Below are 17,363 nucleotides of genomic sequence, written 5' to 3'. Positions count from 1 at the left end.
TGTGCTTTATTTTCCATCCTGCTTTCACCATCCTTAATTTTAATTCAGAGAGAGATTTTTACATTGGTTTAAGAAGTGAGAGGGCTTCCCTGGTGGCTCAGGTAATGAAGAATCTGCCTGCAATGCAGGAGACCCATGGTCAGTACATGAGTTGGGAATATCTCCTGGAGAAGGAAATGGCAACCCACTCCAGTATTCTTGCTTGGGAAATCCCATGGACAGAGGATGCTGGCAGGCTACAGTCAATGGGGTCACAAGAGTCAGACATGACTTAGTGACTAACCACCGCCAAGAAGTAAGAAGGAGATTAGTAAGAACGAAGGCCTGTCTTTTGTAACCTTATAGACCACAATTCTTTAAAATCCCTAGTACTTAATAAATCACTCTTCAGAACAATAACTTCCTCTTTGGAAGAAGTTTTACAAGATGGAAATGGTACACTTTCAAGAGGATGGACTTGATATTATATTACTTGTGTTGTGCCAAGATCCTATAGGAATCTGACACCCTATATAGAAATTCTGGGAGGTGGTACCACTATTGTCCCCACAGCGCACTTGGAGCAGTTGAGGCTGAGTGGTAGCTGTTGAGGCTGAGGTTTCTTGTGTCATAATTGGCAGAACCGAGATTCAAGCCTAAATTTGTTTGCTTTCAAAATCTCATGCTTTTGGAGAAAAGGGAACCCTCTACACTATTGTTGGGAATGTATATTTTTCCAGCCACTATGGAGAACAGTATCAGTTCAGCTCAGTCACTCAATCATGTCCAACTCTTTGCGACCTCATGGACTGCAACGCACCAGGCTTCCCTGTCCAACACCAACTCCCGGGCAAGAGGAGAAGGGGGCAACAGAGGATGAGATGGTTGGATGGCATCACTGACTCAATGGACATGAGTTTGAGCAAGCTCTGGGAGTTGGAGAACAGTATGAGGCTCCTTAAAAAACTAGAAATAGAGCTACCATATGATCCAGTGAAAAAGTTGGCTTGAAACTCAACATTCAGAAAACTAAGATCATGGCATCTGGTCCCATCACTTCATGGCAAATAGATGGGGAAACAATGGAAACAGTGACAGACTATGTTTTTGGGCTCCAAAATCACTGCAGATGGTGACTGCAGCCATGAAATTAAAAGACACTTGCTCCTTGGAGAAGGAAATGGCAACCCACTCCAGTATTCTTGCCTGGAGAATCCCAGGGACAGAGGAGCCTGGTGGGCTGCCGTCTATGGGTTCGCACAGAGTTGGACATGACTGACGTGACTTAGCAGCAGCAGCAGCAGCAGCAGCAGCTCCTTGGAAGAAAAGTTATGACCAACCTAGACAGCATATTAAAAAGCAGAGACATTACTTTGCCAACAAAGGTCCATCAAGCAAAGCTATGGTTTTTCCAGTAGTCATATACAGATGTGAGAGTGGGACTATAAAGAAAGCTGAGCACCAAAGAATTGATACTTTTGAACTGTGGTGTTGGAGAAGACTCTTGAGAGTCCCTTGGACTGCAAGGAGATCCAACCAGTCCATCCTAAAGGAAATCCGTCCTGAATATTCAATGGAAGGACTGATGCTGAAGCTGAAACTTCAATACTTTGGCCACCTGATGCAAAGAAGTGACTCATTTGAAAAGACCCTGATGCTGGGAAAGGTTGAAGGTGGAAGGAGAAGGGGACAACAGAGGATGAGATGGTTGGATGGCATCACCGATTCAATGGACATGAGTTTGAGTAAACTCCAGGAGTTTGTGATGAACAGAGAAGCCTGGTGTGCTGCAGTCCATGGGGTCACAAAGAGTTGGACATGACTGAGTGACTGAACTGGACTGAATGATCTAGCGATACTGCTACTGGGCATATATCTGGAGAAAACCATAATTTGAAATGATACATGTACCCAAATGTTTATTGTAGCAGTATATACAGTGGTTAGGACATGGAAGCCACCTGAATATCCATAAAGAGAGGAATGGGTAAAGGAGATGTGGTCTGTATATACAATGGAATATTACGCAGCCATAAAAACCATAATTACATCTGAAGCAACATAGAAGGACCTAGGGACTGCCATACTGTGAAAGTAAGAGAAAGACAAATATACGATATTGCTTAAATGTGAAATATAAAAAAAAAAAGGATACAAATGAGCTTATCTACAAAACAAAAATAGAGTTACAGTTCTATTTCCAGTTTTTTAAGGAATCTCCATACTGTTCTCCATAGTGACTGTACTAGTTTGCATTCTCACCAACAGAGTAAGAGAGTTTCCCTTTTCTGTGCACCCTCTCCAGCATTTATTGTTTGTAGACTTTTTGATAGCAGCCATTCTGAATAGTGTGAGATGGTACCTCATTGTGGTTTTGATTTGCATTTCTCTGCTAATGAGTGATGTTGAGCATCTTTTCATGTGTTTGTTAGCCATCTGTATGTCTTCTTTGGAGAAATGTCTGTTTAGTTCTTTGGTCCAGTTTTTGATTGGGTCGTTTATTTTTCTGGAATTGAGCTGCAGGAGCTGCTTGAATATTTTTGAGATTAATTCTTATCAGTTGCTTTGTTTGCTATTATTTTCTCCTATTCTGAAAGCTGTCTTTTCACCTTGCTTATAATTTCCCTCATTGTGCAAAAGCTTTTAAGTTTAATTAGATCCAATTTGTTTATTTTTGCTTTTATTTCCATTACTCTAGGAGGTGGGTCACAGAGGATCCTGCTGTGATTTATGTCAGAGAGTGTTTTACCTATGTTTTCCTCTAGGAGTTATGACTAAGCAATCCCACTGCTGGGCATACACACCAAGGAAACCAGAATTGAAAGAGACATGTATACCCCAAAGTTAATTGCAGCACTGTTTACAATAGCGAGGACATGGAAGCAATCTAGATGTCCATCGGCAGATGAATGGATAAGAAAGCTGTGGTACATATACACAATGGAATATTACTGAGCTATTAAAAAGAATGCGTTTGAATCAGTTCTAATGAGGTGGATGAAAATGGAGTCTGTTATACAGAGTGAAGTAAGTCAGAAAGAAAAGCACCAATACAGTTCAGTTCAGTTCAGTCGCTCAGTCGTGTCCGACTCTTTGCAACCCCATGAATTGCAGCACGCCAGGCCTCTCTGTCCATCGCCAACTCCCGAAGTTTACCCAAACCCATGTCCATCGAGCCGGTGATGCCATCCAACCATCTCATCCTCTGTCATCCCCTTCTCCTCCCACTCCCAATCCTACCCAGCATTAGGGTCTTTTCCAATGAGTCAGCCCTTTGCATGAGGTGGCCAAAGTATTGGAGTTTCAGCTTCAACATCAGAACCTTCCAATGAACACCCAGGATTGATCTCTTTTAGGATGGATTGATTGGATCTCCTTGCAGTCCAAGGGACTCTCAAGAGTCTTCTCCAACACCACAGTTCAAAAGCATCAATTCTTCGGCGCTCAGCTTTCTTCACCGTCCAACTCTCACATCCATACATGACCACTGGAAAAACCATAGCCTTGACTAGACGGACATTTGTTGGCAAAGTAATGTCTTTGCTTTTAAATATGCTATCTAGGTTGGCCATAACCTTCCTTCCAAGGAGTAAGCGTCTTCTAATTTCATGGCTACAGTCACCATCAGCAGTGATTCTGGAGCCCCCCAAAATAAATTCTGACACTGTTTCCACTGTTTCCCCATCTATTTCCCATGAAGTGATGGGACCAGATGCCATGATCTTAGTTTTCTGAACGTTGAGCTTTAAGCCAACTTTTTCACTCTCCTCCTTCACCTTCATCAAGAGGCTCTTTAGTTCTTCTTCACTTTCTGCCATAAGGGTGGTGTCATCCGCATATCTGAGGTTATTGATATTTCTCCCAGCAATCTTGATTCCAGCTTGTGTTTCTTCCAGCCCAGTGTTTCTCTTGATGTACTCTGCATAGAAGTTAAATAAGCAGGGTGACAATATACAGCCTTGACGTACTGCTTTTCCTATTTGGAACCAGTCTGTTGTTCCATGTCCAGTTCTAACTGTTGCTTCCTGACCTGCATACAGGTTTCTCAAGAGGCAGGTCAGATGGTCTGGTATTCCCATCTCTTTCAGAATTTTCCACAGTTTATTGTGATCCACACAGTCAAAGGCTTTGGCATAGTCAATAAAGCAGAAATAGATGTTTTTCTGGAACTCTCTTGCTTTTTCGATGATCCAGCGGATATTGGCAATTTGATCTCTGGTTCCTCTGCCTTTTCTAAAACCAGCTTGAACATCTGGAAGTTCACGATTCGCGTATTGCTGAAGCTTGGCTTGGAGAATTTTGAGCATTACTTTACTAGCATGTGAGATGAGTGCAATTGTGCAGTAGTTTGAGCATTCTTTGGCATTGCTTTTCTTTGGGATTGGAATGAAAACTGACCTTTCCCAGTCCTGTGGCCACTGCTGAGTTTTTGAAATTTGCTGGCATATTGAGTGCAGCACTTTCACAGCATCACCTTTGAGGATTTGAAATAGCTCAACTGGAATTCTATTCTTTGGAACTCTGCATTCAGATGGGAATATCTTTCGTTTTCTCCTTTGCTTTTTGCTTCTCTTCTCTTCCCAGCTATCTGTAAGGCCTCCTCAGACAGCCATTTTGCTTTTTTGCATTTCTTTTCCATGGGGATTTTCTTGATCCCTGTCTCCTGTACAATGTCACGAACCTCTGTCCATAGTTCATCAGGCACTCTGTCTATCAGGTCTGGTCCCTTAAATCTATTTGTCACTTCCACTGTATACTCATAAGGGGTTTGATCTAGGTCATACCTGAATGGACTAGTGGTTTTCCCTACTTTCTTCAATTTAAGTCTGAATTTGGCAATAAGCAGTTCATGATCTGAGCCACAGTCTGCTCCTGGTCTTGTTTTTGTTGACTGTGTAGAGCTTCTCCATCTTTGGCTGCAAAGAATATAATCAATCTGATTTTGGTGTTGACCATCTGGTGATGTCCACGTGTTGACCATCTGGTGATGTCCAGCAATACAGTATACTAATGCATATATATGAAATTTAGAAAGATGGTAATGATGACCCTATATGCGAGACAGCAATAGACACATATGTAAAGAAGAGACTTTTTGGACTCTGTGGGAGAAGGCGAGGGTGGGATGATTTGAGAGAACAACATTGAAACATGTATGTTACCATATGTGAAATAGATCGCCAGTCCAGGTTTGATACATGAAACGGGGTTCTCAGGGCTGGTGCACTGGGATGACCCTGAGGGATGGGGTGGGGAGGGAGGTGGGAGGGGGATTCAGGATGGGGAACACATGTACACCCATGCTGATTCATGTTATTGTATGGCAAAAACCACCACAATCTTGTAATTAGCCTCCAATTAAATAAATTAATTTAAAAATAGAGTTACAGATACAGAAAACAAATTTACTTTTACCAAGGAGTAAGAGGGGGAGGGATAAATTGGGAGTTTGGGATGGTCTACAAATAGTTTATATATGTCCCAATATATGTGTTGGAATATGAACATACTGGCTTCCCAGGTGGTGCAGTGGTAAAGAATCTGCCTGCCAATGTGAGAGACATGGAGTTTGATCCCTGGGTTGGGAAATTCCCCTGGAGGAGGAAAGGGCAACTCACTCCAGTATTCTTGTCTGGAGAATCCCATGGACAGAGGAGTCTGGCTGCTACTGTCCATGGGGTCACAAAGAGTTAGACCCGACTGAACACGCCACACACATAAACATACTGCTATATGTAAAATAAATAGCTAATAAAGACCTATTGTATAGCACAGGGAACTCTATTCAATACTCAGTAGTGGCCTATATGGGAAAAGAATCTAAAAAAGAGTGGGTATATGTATATGTATAACTAATTCACTTTGCTGTACACCTGAAACTAGCACAATGTTGTTAATCAACTATACTCCAATAAAAATTTTAAAAAATCACAAGTGCTTTTAATTGCTATGCCATACTGCATAAGTGAAAATTGCTCAGTTGTGTCTGACTCTTTGCGACCCCATAGACTATACTGTCCATGGAATTCTCCAGGCCAGAATACTGGAGTGAGTAGATACTGGAAGATCTCCAGGGGATCTTCCCACCCAGGGATTGAACCCAGGTCTCCTGCATTGCACGTGGATTCTTTACCAGCTGAGCCATAAGGGAAGCCCAAGAATACTGGAGTCGGTAGCCTATCCCTTGTCCAGTGGATCTTTCTGAGCCGAGAACTGAACCATCGTCTCCGGCATTGCAGGCGGATTCTTTACCAACTGAGATACCCGGAAACTGGCTATCAGCCTTTAATAAGATGTTTTAAATTTTAACTCCTTTGATTAGCAACACATATTTACCACTGGGTTATGTAAAACAGGTGACTATCTGAGTTTCAATTTTCTACTCAAGATTATGTGCACAGTTGACCCTTAAACAACAGTGGATTGGAATGAGTGGGTCCACTTACAGGAGAATTTATTTCAGTAGTAGATACAGTATCATCCATGGTTGGTTGAATCCACAGATGTGGAGCTTGCAGATAAGGGGAAACTTACAGGTAAGGAGCAACCTGCGTGTCGGGAGGAACCCGTGTGTACTGAGGGATGTGTGCATGTGTGCTCAGTCAACAGGTTAAAATAAATGTGGATTTTCCACTTATCGGGTGGCAGGTGACCCTAAATCCTTCCCCCCCTCCAGTTGTTGAAGGGTTAGCTGTATAATGATACCTAACATACAGTGTTATTTTTAAAGTGGTCAATGGATATAAAATAGCTAGCTTATCTTCTGGCATGAAGTTCATGCTGACAATATCTTCCTCTCTTCTTTCCTGTCCAATATGTAACTCATCTCTGCTCACATTTTGTGCAACTCAAAGCAGAAAAACTGGTGTTACTTCAAGTTCAGTCTTTATTCCACCCCAATTTGAAAGGATCAAAAAATATTTTATTGCAGGTCTTTGTACAAAGAAATCCTGGGTGTATCTGAAGAGTATCATGAGCAAAGAGCCGTGGCTTCACAGATAAACTAATGAATGAGGTTTTATGCTCAGGGTCAGAAGGTAAAGAAGGAAATTTGGGAGGTCGCAGGAGGGGATGGCACTTTGAGCTGAGCCGTAAAGAACAAGCACAATAAGAAAAAGTGGAGAAAGAAGCAACTGCATTTCATGTCAGGAAAACAGCACAGCAGAGGCAAATAGTACCCAGTGGATCAGCTGGCATCTTGAGGCGATTCTAAGCTCAAAGGCAGGAAGGAATATAGTAGGAGATGCTATTGTTTTGGCAGGAGAGAGCTTGATGTCTAAACAAATTCAATACTTTGAAAATTAGTGTTCCTTGTTTTATTTAGATTAGCCAATAAGTGATTTTAACCTTGACTGCTTTTACTAGCAGAACATTATGAAATATTTTGGTCTTGATCTTGTCAATTGTAAGATTTGTTTCACTAGATGCAGCACTGCCTCAATTTATTATATAATACAAATGGGCTGAAAGACAATGCGTGTTGAAGGATAATCAACTTGCTGTTTTTCTTTTACAATCTGTCTATATAAGGGTTTCTGGAGATCACGTGTTCTTTTTTTAAAAAAAAATATTTATTTATTTATTTGGCTGCATTTAGTTGCAGTACTCAGGATCTTCCTTGCCTCATGTGAGATCTTTCAGCATCATGCAGGCTCAGGAGGTACAGCCACCTTGGCATATGGCATCTTAGTATCCTGACCAGGGATGGAACCCTCATCCCCTGCCTTGTGAGGTAGGTTATTAGCTGCTAGACCAACAGGGCAGCCAGGTCATTTGTTCTTTGAAGCTAACAGATTTAATACTATTTGTGTTCGTCATACAAACTTTCAAAGTTTGGGGCCCTTAGCCTTATAGTCCAGCATAAACAGAACTCTTAGAAGAAATGTGGTAAAATTCCACATTTCATAGCACTTTAAAACTGCTTGCTTCCCTGTTGGCTCAGTCAGTAAAGAATCTGCCTGCAATGCAAGAGATGTGGGTTTGATCCCTGGGTCAGGAAGATCCCCTGGAGAAGAGAATGGCTACTCACTCCAATATTCTTGCCTGGAGAATTCCATACACAGAGGAGCCTGGTGGTCTAGCTGCTTAGTTCAACTAATTTATCAAAGCCTCTAAAAAAGATTTGCTGACATTGAGAAATGCTTTTCAATCATTTGTTTTAACTGTCATAACTTATGAAGCTATCAGTTCAGTTCAGTCACTCAGTCGTGTCTGACTCTTTGCGACCCCATGAGCTGCAGCAAGCCAGGCCTCCCTGTCCAACACCAACTCCCAGAGCCCACCCAAACTCATGTCCATTGAGTCGGTGATGCCATCCAACCATCTCATCCTTTGTCGTCCCCTTCTCCTCCTGCCCTCAATCTTTCCCAGCATCAGGGTCTTTTCAAATGAGTCATTTCTTCGCATCGGGTGGCCAAAGTATTGGAGTTTCAGCTTCAACATCAGACCTTCCAATGAACACCCAGGACTGATCTCCTTTAGGATGGACTGGTTGGATCTCCTATGAATCTAATATTTGAAAACATTTTTTAACTTCAGGAAATGCTAGTATACCTTCTCAAAAGATTTCTCATCCTGAGTTAAATTAGAACAACAGGATTTATGAAGGCAGATGTTTGAACTAAACCTTAAAGGGACAGAATGAAGAGTAGATGATCAAAAAATTAATTTCATTTCTCTAGAATGAATACTATGATATATAACTAATTAAAATAGTTCATAGATACTGCATTTCATTGAAATCAAATATGTGTATAGTTAATAGATGTTTTGTTGTTCAGTCGGTAAGTCATGTCCGACTCTTGCAGCACACCAGGATTCCCTGTCCTTCACTATCTCCTAGAGTTTGCTCAAACTCATGTCCATTGAATTGGTGATGGCATCCAACCATCTCATCCTCTTGTCTCCCCTTTTTCTTTATGCCCTCAATCTTTCCCAGCATCAGGGTCTTTTCCATTGAGTTGGCTATTCCCATCAGTTCAGTTCAGTTGCTCAGTCGTATCTGACTCTTTGCGACCCCATGGACTGCAGCACCCAGGCTTAGGCTGTCCATCACCAACACCTGGAGCTGGCTCAAACTCATGTCCACTGAGTCGGTGATGCCATCCAACCAGCTCATCCTCTGTTATCCCCTTCTCCTCTTGGCTTCAGTCTTTCCTAGCATCAGGATCTTTTCCAGTGAGTCAGTTCTTTGCATCAGGTGGCCATAGTATTGGAGTTTCAGCTTTAGAATCAGTCCTTCCAATGAATATTCTGGACTGATGTCCTTTAGGATCAATTGGTTTCATCTCCTTGCGCTCCAAGGGATTCTCAAGAGTCTTCTCCAGTACCACAGTTCAAAAGCATCAATTCTTTGGCCCTCAGCCTTCTTAATGGTCCAACTCTCACTTCTGTATGTGACTACTGGAAAAACCATAGCCTTGACTAGTTGGACCTTTGTCAGCAAAGTGATGTCTCTGCTTTTCAACACACTGTCTATGTTGGCCATAGCTTTTCTTCTAAGGAGTAAGTGTCTTTTAATTTCATGGCTGAAGTCACCATCCACAGTGATTTTAGAGCCCAGGAAAATAAAATCTGTCACTGTTTCCACTTTTTCACCATCTACTTGCCATGAAGTGATGAGACTGGATGCTATGATCTTAGTAGTTTGAATGTTGAGTTTTAAGCCAGCATTTTCACTCTCCTCTTTCACCCTTATCAAGAAGCTTGTTAGTTCTTCACTTTCTGTGATTAGTTTATCATCTGCATATGTGGTTATTGATATTTCTCTCAGTAATCTTGATTCTAGCTTGTGCTTCATCCAGCCCAACATTCCACATGATGTATTCTGCATATAAGTGAAATAATCAGGGTGACAATATATAGCCTTGACATACTTTTTCCCCAATTTTGAACCAGTCCGTTGTTCCATGTCTGGTTCTAACTATTGCTTTTTGTCCTGCACACAGATTTCTCAGGAGATAGGTAAGGTGGTCTGGTTTTAAAATGAAAACTACTTTGAGCTTCATGTAATTTTTCCTCTTTTCTTAAATAAAGGCAAACTGAAATTTCTTTTTGTTCTGTAACCACTTGTAGGCTTGGGATATTTAATGGGTGTTCTTGGGGTTCAGTCTCTTTCGCCAGAGACATTTGAAATCATACAAGTAAATTCAAGTACCCAACTTTCATTTCATTTTCTTACAAGTAATTTTCCAAGCTACGCAAGAATCTATTTTATGCAGCTTTGTGCTGTAGTGTTTCATCTTTTAATCATCAAGTTTATGCTTATAATTTCATTCATGGGAGTGGTTCCTGCTTGATGCTCTATTTTCTTCCTGTTCATTGCCTTGGTACTAATAGAACTGTTGAGTATTTATTAAATGTCTGATGAAGTGCGTTGGAGTGATTATGAGCTTATGTTCCTTTCACAAGCACATCATCTATTTTTTAAAATTTCTGGTTTTTATAGTTTGGCTCTCACTTTATAATATGTATCCCTAGTATAAATACACACACACATACATATATATACATACACACACACACTATATATATATATATATATATATATATATATATATATATATATATATATATTTAATTTTAGGATTAAATATATATATATTTTAGGATTTATATATATATATATAGTGTGTGTGTGTATGTATATATATATGATATATAGATCATGCTGTCTTACTTTTTTCTAGCCTTTCTCCATGCACACATTCTAATCAACCTCCTCTCATAATTAGTTTGACTGTTTTATCTATGTTATGGTGAGGAGATGAAAAAAAATGACTGAAGATTAGAAAAATTTAAGCTATGAAACTATAAACTATGCCCAGTACATTTAATCTAACATTCCCATAATCTAAATTTTTCCTTATTTATAGAAAAAACCATAGCCTAAAAAAGTTATTTAAAGATAATGAATAACCTAGAAAAATATTTGAAGGATGTATACCAAACTCTTATGATATTGGTTACATCTGAGAAATAGTAGTGGAAACAGAGAATGGGAAAATTCTTTGTTTTTATTTCCAGTGTTCACAAACTCATTTTGGAATGTAAAAAGAGTATCATAATGTGTTATGGGTTAACATTTCCAGAAGTATGAATGCTAAAATTGTATATAGACTAGCAATGTACCACATCCACATATATTAGGTCAAAATAGAGTGCATGCAGAATAAATTGAAGAAGAGAAAAGTGTATATTATAATTATAAATATCTAACATTTATGAAAATTTATTATATGCTAATAATTCTTGTAGGTACTGTACATTTATTATCCCATTTAATCCTCACACCAATCCTATGAGGTAGAAATAATTATTATCCGCTTTCACAGATGAAGAAATTGCTGCACAGGGATGTTTATTTTCTTACTAAGTTGAAACAAACAAGTGATGGTTCAGACTTTGAACTCAGGTGTTTAGATTCCAGAACACATACTCGTAATTACTACTCTGTTCCCTGGTTGTGATTGGTTGGCTAGAAATATCCTCCTTTAGTTTCAATTGTTGGAAATTTCTATAAGATGATTTCACTTTTGTGCCTTTATTCTTTGAGTATAACTCAATTTTGCTTCCATTAAAGATTTTCCATGTCTAGGCATAAAGTTCATGTCTAGGCATCTGTTCTTATTCTAGAGACCACATGTATAGAAATCTAGGTTGAATTTGTAGTTACACATGTAGCTGTCTTCCTGGAGAAGGCAGTGGCCACCCACTCCAATATTTTTGCCTGGAGAATTCCATGGACAGAGGAGCCTGGCAGGCTGCAGACCATGGAGTCGCACAGACTCAGACATGACAGAGCAACTAACACTTTCCATTTTCAAGCTGATATCTTAGAAATTAGCTATCATCCCTAATATTTTTTTCCTAAGTGTTCTTAGAAAACATTACTATTTGAGGACAGCCTCATTTAGATAAATTCTGGCACTGCATTTTTAACTTAGTGTTATATCACATCCAATCTTAAAAGGGTCTCCAATGACCATCAACAACTTACATTTGGTATTCTGCTACAGTGGAATATAGTGAAATGCATTTTTACTTTGGAAGCACTTGGGAAAAATCAATCAACTCTGTGCGATTAAATAAACATTAAGTTTTAATTTAATATCAGAGAGTTGTAATCTGAAAATATCTACAAAAAGAATTGGAGGAATGAGAGGAACCTTGAAAAATTAAGATAATTACAATTTTGAGGCTATATTTTACTCCCTCTAGAATACACTTTTTGGTATATTTCTGGGCTAGACTATCATGGTTCATGTATTGATTTTAATTTTATAGGATACTACTTAGAAATTATGATTGGAAGTAAAATACTAATTGGAACATTTAACTTTAAAAATGGCTAAACATTTAAGTTTTACTATTTATAAATTAAATTTAAATAAAGGCTCTGAAAATGGGTGGGGAAATATTGTTGTTCAGTCACTCAGTCGTGTCCCACTCTTTGTGACCTGATGGACTGCAGCATGCCAGGCTTCCTTGTCCTTCACTGTCTCTCGGAGCTTGCTGAAACTCTTTATCTATTGAGGCAGTGATGCCATCCCACCATCTCATCCTCTGTTGCCCTCTTCTCCTCTTGCCCTCAATCTTTCCCAGCATCAAGGTCTTTTCCAATGAGTTGGCTCTTCACATCAAGTGTCCAAAGTATTGGAGCTTTAGCTTCCAGCATCAGTCCTTCCAAAAATGAGAATCCTAAAATTAAATTCATGGACTTCAGTGTACACTAATTGTTTACTTAGATCAGTGGGCATCAAAATCTTATTCAGCCTTTGTAGTTACATGCAGTAAAAATTAAAAATATATATTTTATAAAAAAGAATCTATTGAGTCTGTGGGCACTTGAAAAAGCACACACCAAAAAAGTAGTAACTGTGACTTGTACATGAAATGAATGATTCATAGAATGCTTAAGACCATGTCTGCCTTTTATATAGTACTTCGTATTTTGAGGAAGACTGTCAGTTACAACAGTTACCAGTGGCAATTATTACAGTGTGTTTTTAGTGTTGTGTTTATCCAGTTGTGTAAAAGGGATGCTAAAATAATCAAAGATTCATAGTAAAGGGAAACTTCTTAAGTATAACATTAACTACTTGAATAATTAATTAACACAACAAATAAGAGTCATGATTAGATTAGATGGACATCTGAATGAGAGTGTTTATTGTTAATAATTAAATTAGCCATGTTCTCCATCCTGATCATTCATGATTTAAAAGTCAGGTTATGTTATTTCAGAGCAATTTGCTGTGGCAATGAATCTAGTCTGGGTCTTTTTGTTTTCACTGGGCATTTGCTTTTTAAATATCATAGCATTTACAGCAGGGAGTGCTTCCTGGTGTAATATATGGAGAAAGTGATAGATGATTGCAGGATTAATGGCTAGAAATAATTAAAATGACACTATGAAATTTGGCCTTTTCAGGGAGAGAACTCCAATTAAGCCACATTTCCTTTCCATTATCACTCTACTGCCAATTAAAGTGTGATGCATTTTGTCAGTTTTAAACAGACAAAGCTTTTAGTCTTTTATATACTCAAGAATTTACATTTTGGCAGGATTATAAAGGGCCCTGTCACTTAAATTTTGTATGCCTATAAAAGACTCCACTCACATCTTCATTTCCCCACTTTGCATCTTCTCTCATTGTCACCAAATCAAAAAATGTCTTTTATTGTCACAGCAATGTGATGCTTGTTAATGTTTAACATTATCATATTCTCAGAGTGCAATTATGTAATAAATAAAAATCCAGAATAGTTAACCAAAGGGTACATAGCATACTAATAAGAATTCTGATTTATGTACCTTTTATAGTCATCACAGTTTTGTTTGGGTCAGGTGTGAGGCAGAGTTGCCTTCAGTCTGTACTCTTCAAGGCAGTGGAAACCTAGAAGGACAGATACTTATTATTAGGGGCTGGTATATTTGCTTCATACTCATTTGCAATAATGATAGAATTGTTTTTAGGAGGATATGGATAGTAGGATAACATCTAAAGGGAGGTAGAGAGAGCTTTTTGAGAAGTGTACACAGATTTAACCTACAAAATTGCAGAACACTGGTAGTAGAGAAGCAGCATGGTTTGTTGGAGAGTTTGTTTTGGAACCCCAGCAATCCTGAGTTTGATTCTCCAGCTGTATATCTTTCTGAATTGGGAAGCATTCACCAAGTTACAGATTCTTTCTGAATTTCAGTCCCCTCATCTTTTATATGAGGATAATAATTTAGAGTCAGAGATTTTTGTGAAAAGTAGAGACAGTGCTGGAAAGCACCAAGCACAGCAAGAAACAGACATCAGCTCTTTGTTGTTGGTGTTGTATAGTCGCTAAGTCGTGTCTGACTCTTTTGTGACCCCATGGACTATAGCTTCCTGGCACCTCTGTCCATGGGATTTCCCAGACAGGAATACTGGAGTGGGTAGCCAATCCCTTATTCAGGGGATCTTCCCAACCCAGGAGTCAAACCTGAGTCTCTGCATTGTAGGCAGATACTTTACCACTGAGCCACCTGTGAAGCCCATCAGCTCTATGGTAACTAGTCATTGTTGCTGGGGTTTGGTTGTCATTCTGTTGTTCTATTAGCTGAATTATTCCTAGTCCCAGACAGATAAACTTACTGCTTCTTACCCTTATTTCTGGGAGAAAAAACATTGTGGGTTCTCATAAAAATAATTCTAATTGATCTTCATATAAAAAAATATAAGCCTATCACTAAGAAATCCTCTGGAAGGACAGAACATTATAAAACCAAAGATAAATGAATATTCATATCTATATCCTCCTTGTCCATTGATCTCTTTCTCTTCCCAAGTCATTGGTGTAGATACAAAAAAATTCACTCTGGAATACAAAGGAGAGTAATATAGCAATTCTATTCTTCATTCAGTTTTAAAGAGAGTTTTAGCAGAAGTGAAATCTAGGAATATGTTGCCTTGATATTTGACAATGAACTATTTAATCCTTGTGATAATGAAACAGATACAAATGTTTAAAAATATTTATGTCTGGTCTCTTTGTTATTTGTTTTGCTGTTATGTTTTACAGATAAAACCTTTCTACTTGAAAGTTGATGTATCATAAGTGTTTTTGATGTATTATAAATGTTCAATATTAATATGCCCTTTTATCAGTATTATCAATAATCCTTTTGCTACTGAATATTCATTCATTTTTTTTCTATTAGCACACCAATGTTTCTAAACCCCTAATTCAAAAAGAAACTTTTCCTTGAACTCACATTTTCTTCTAGCCATGCTGCTTATCTCTAGGCCTCTTTATAGGAAAATTTCTCAGAAAAACTGGCCAGTAGTCAATGATTCTGCTTTCTCTCCTTCTGTTCTTTCCCAAATCTTATATAATTATGTTTTCACCCTACATTTCCATCCCTCTTATGAATATTGTTAATGCTCAAATCTGGTGCTCTGTGACAACCTAGAGGGGTGGGAAGCGGAGGTTCAAGAGGGAGGGGACATAATGTACCTATGAATGACTCATATTGATATATGGCAGAAACCAACACAATATTGTAAAGCAATTATCCTCCAACTAAATAATTTAAATATTTAAAGAATATTAACAAACAAAAATATTGTCAATGACCTCTATGTTACTAAATTAAATGATTATTTCTTAATCTTACCTTGCTTGAGCTGTCAGCTTCAGTTGACACAGTGATCATTCCTACTTAGAACACTTTCTTCATTTAGCTTTCAGAGTTTCACTTTCTCTTTATATTTACTTCACCAGTCATGTCTTGACAGTCTCTTTCACTAGTTTGTCCACATCTTCCCAAATGAGGCCTCAGTCCCTGGGCTTCATCTCTTTTCTATTTCCTCTCTTTCCCTAGGTGATCTCATATAAGATTGCCAATGACCCACGAATGGATATCTATATCCTGAATTCCCCACCAAACTGCAGATTTGTTTATACAGCTGTTTGCTTGGTGTCATCACTTGCTGTTGTAACATTCCTCATTTCAGTAAGGGGAATCCCATTCATGTAGTTACTCAGATCAAAAACCTTGGAGCAATCTTTGATTTTCACCTCTCAAAGCCCATCTGTCAGTAAGTGCTGTTGGTCCTATTTTCAAAATACATCCAAACACTGACCACTCCTTGCTACTTAGAGTCAACATCAGCTCTCATCATGTGTATCATAACAACCTGACAGATCTCCCCGTCTCTGCTGCTGATGCTGTGTTCTCTTGTGCCACACAAGTCAGAAGAGGTGCTCCTCTTATGCTTTTCTCAGGCCCTTTTTGGGTATCCCATCTCATGCGGTAAAGTATCTAAAGGTATTACGATGCTTCCAAGGACTGAAATGTTCTGCCCTCCCCCGATTCTTTCTCTGATCTCATTTCTTCTCCCTTCCTTGCCCTGCTCCATCCTCACTAGCTTCCTTGCTGTTCCTCAAATAAGGCAGGCCACCAAGCTGTTCACTACCTGAGACCAGTACCACGTACAAGCATTGCCTGCAACTTTTTTCCCTCAAAATTTGCTGTACTCTCCCTTTCATCTCTTTCATGTCTCTGTTCAAATTTCATCTTCTCTCCGAAGTTTTCCTTGACATGCTAGCACATAGCATCACACCTTGGCTTTGTACATCCTATTTCCCTTATTCTGATTTCATTTTTATCCAAAGCACTTATGAACAGCTGATAAATATTGTTTACTTGAAAATGTCCTACCTACTCCATTGTGATATGAGTTCTAGAGAATTTGGGCATAAAGCTGTGTATACTAAATCGCAGTGCCTAGAATAGAGCTTATAAGTAGTATACACCCAACAAACATTTCTTGAGTGAATAAATGGTTAAATAAATGAAAAATTAGATTGCTATGATCACGTATAGGAGAGGACCTAATCCAAAATGAGAGGCTCTCAAGAGATTTTTTTTTAAAGATGTGACTTAAGCCTAGACCAAAAAGATGAGTAAGTGTTAACCAGCTGTAGAAAAAGAGTGTTCCAGATGGAGAAAATGAGTGTTAGAAAGAATGGTGTGTTTGAGGAATTGAAACTGTTTATTCCAGCTGGTGTGTGATTTGTATTTGGGATGGGAATTGGGGTGGGAAAGTGGTCACAAATATGGTTGAAGACATAAGTACAGAGCGGCTCACCAGGAGAACTTTGTATGCAACACTCATGTCTTTGGAATTTTAGCTGAGGGAAATAGTTGCCCCTTAGGGTGTTAGGAAGAGGAGCGACATGCATTTTAGAAAGATCACAGGGAACTCTACTCAGTGCTCTGTAATGACCTATGTGGAAAAAGAATCTAAAAAAGAGTGGATATATGTATATGTGTAACTGATTCACTTTGCTGTACACCTGAAACTAACACATTATAAATCAAATATATCCCAATAATTAAAAAAAAA

At 38.8% G+C, this 17,363-nt stretch overlaps 1 protein-coding gene and 1 long non-coding RNA gene across 2 annotated transcripts in view; one reads left to right on the top strand and one right to left on the bottom strand.

The window, feature by feature from the left end:
- The window catches only part of LOC145509784 (uncharacterized), a 57,865-nt gene extending 42,172 nt beyond the window's left edge, over positions 1 to 15,693 (bottom strand). The window contains exons 1-2 of the long non-coding RNA XR_014056411.1: positions 15,629 to 15,693; positions 13,796 to 13,877 (exon numbers count right to left, since the gene is read on the bottom strand). This is a non-coding gene — a long non-coding RNA (uncharacterized LOC145509784). The remainder of the gene's footprint in view (positions 1 to 13,795; positions 13,878 to 15,628) is intronic.
- The window catches only part of PRR16 (proline rich 16), a 936,482-nt gene that overhangs the window by 195,419 nt on the left and 723,700 nt on the right, over positions 1 to 17,363 (top strand). The gene's annotated exons all lie outside the window — the stretch shown is intronic.

This window comes from Giraffa tippelskirchi, chromosome 6 (assembly GCF_054371585.1).
Source record: "Giraffa tippelskirchi isolate mGirTip1 chromosome 6, T2T-mGirTip1v1.2.pri, whole genome shotgun sequence".
Classification (NCBI taxonomy): Eukaryota; Metazoa; Chordata; class Mammalia; order Artiodactyla; family Giraffidae; genus Giraffa; species Giraffa tippelskirchi.
This window is presented reverse-complemented; position numbering and strand designations above follow the sequence as displayed.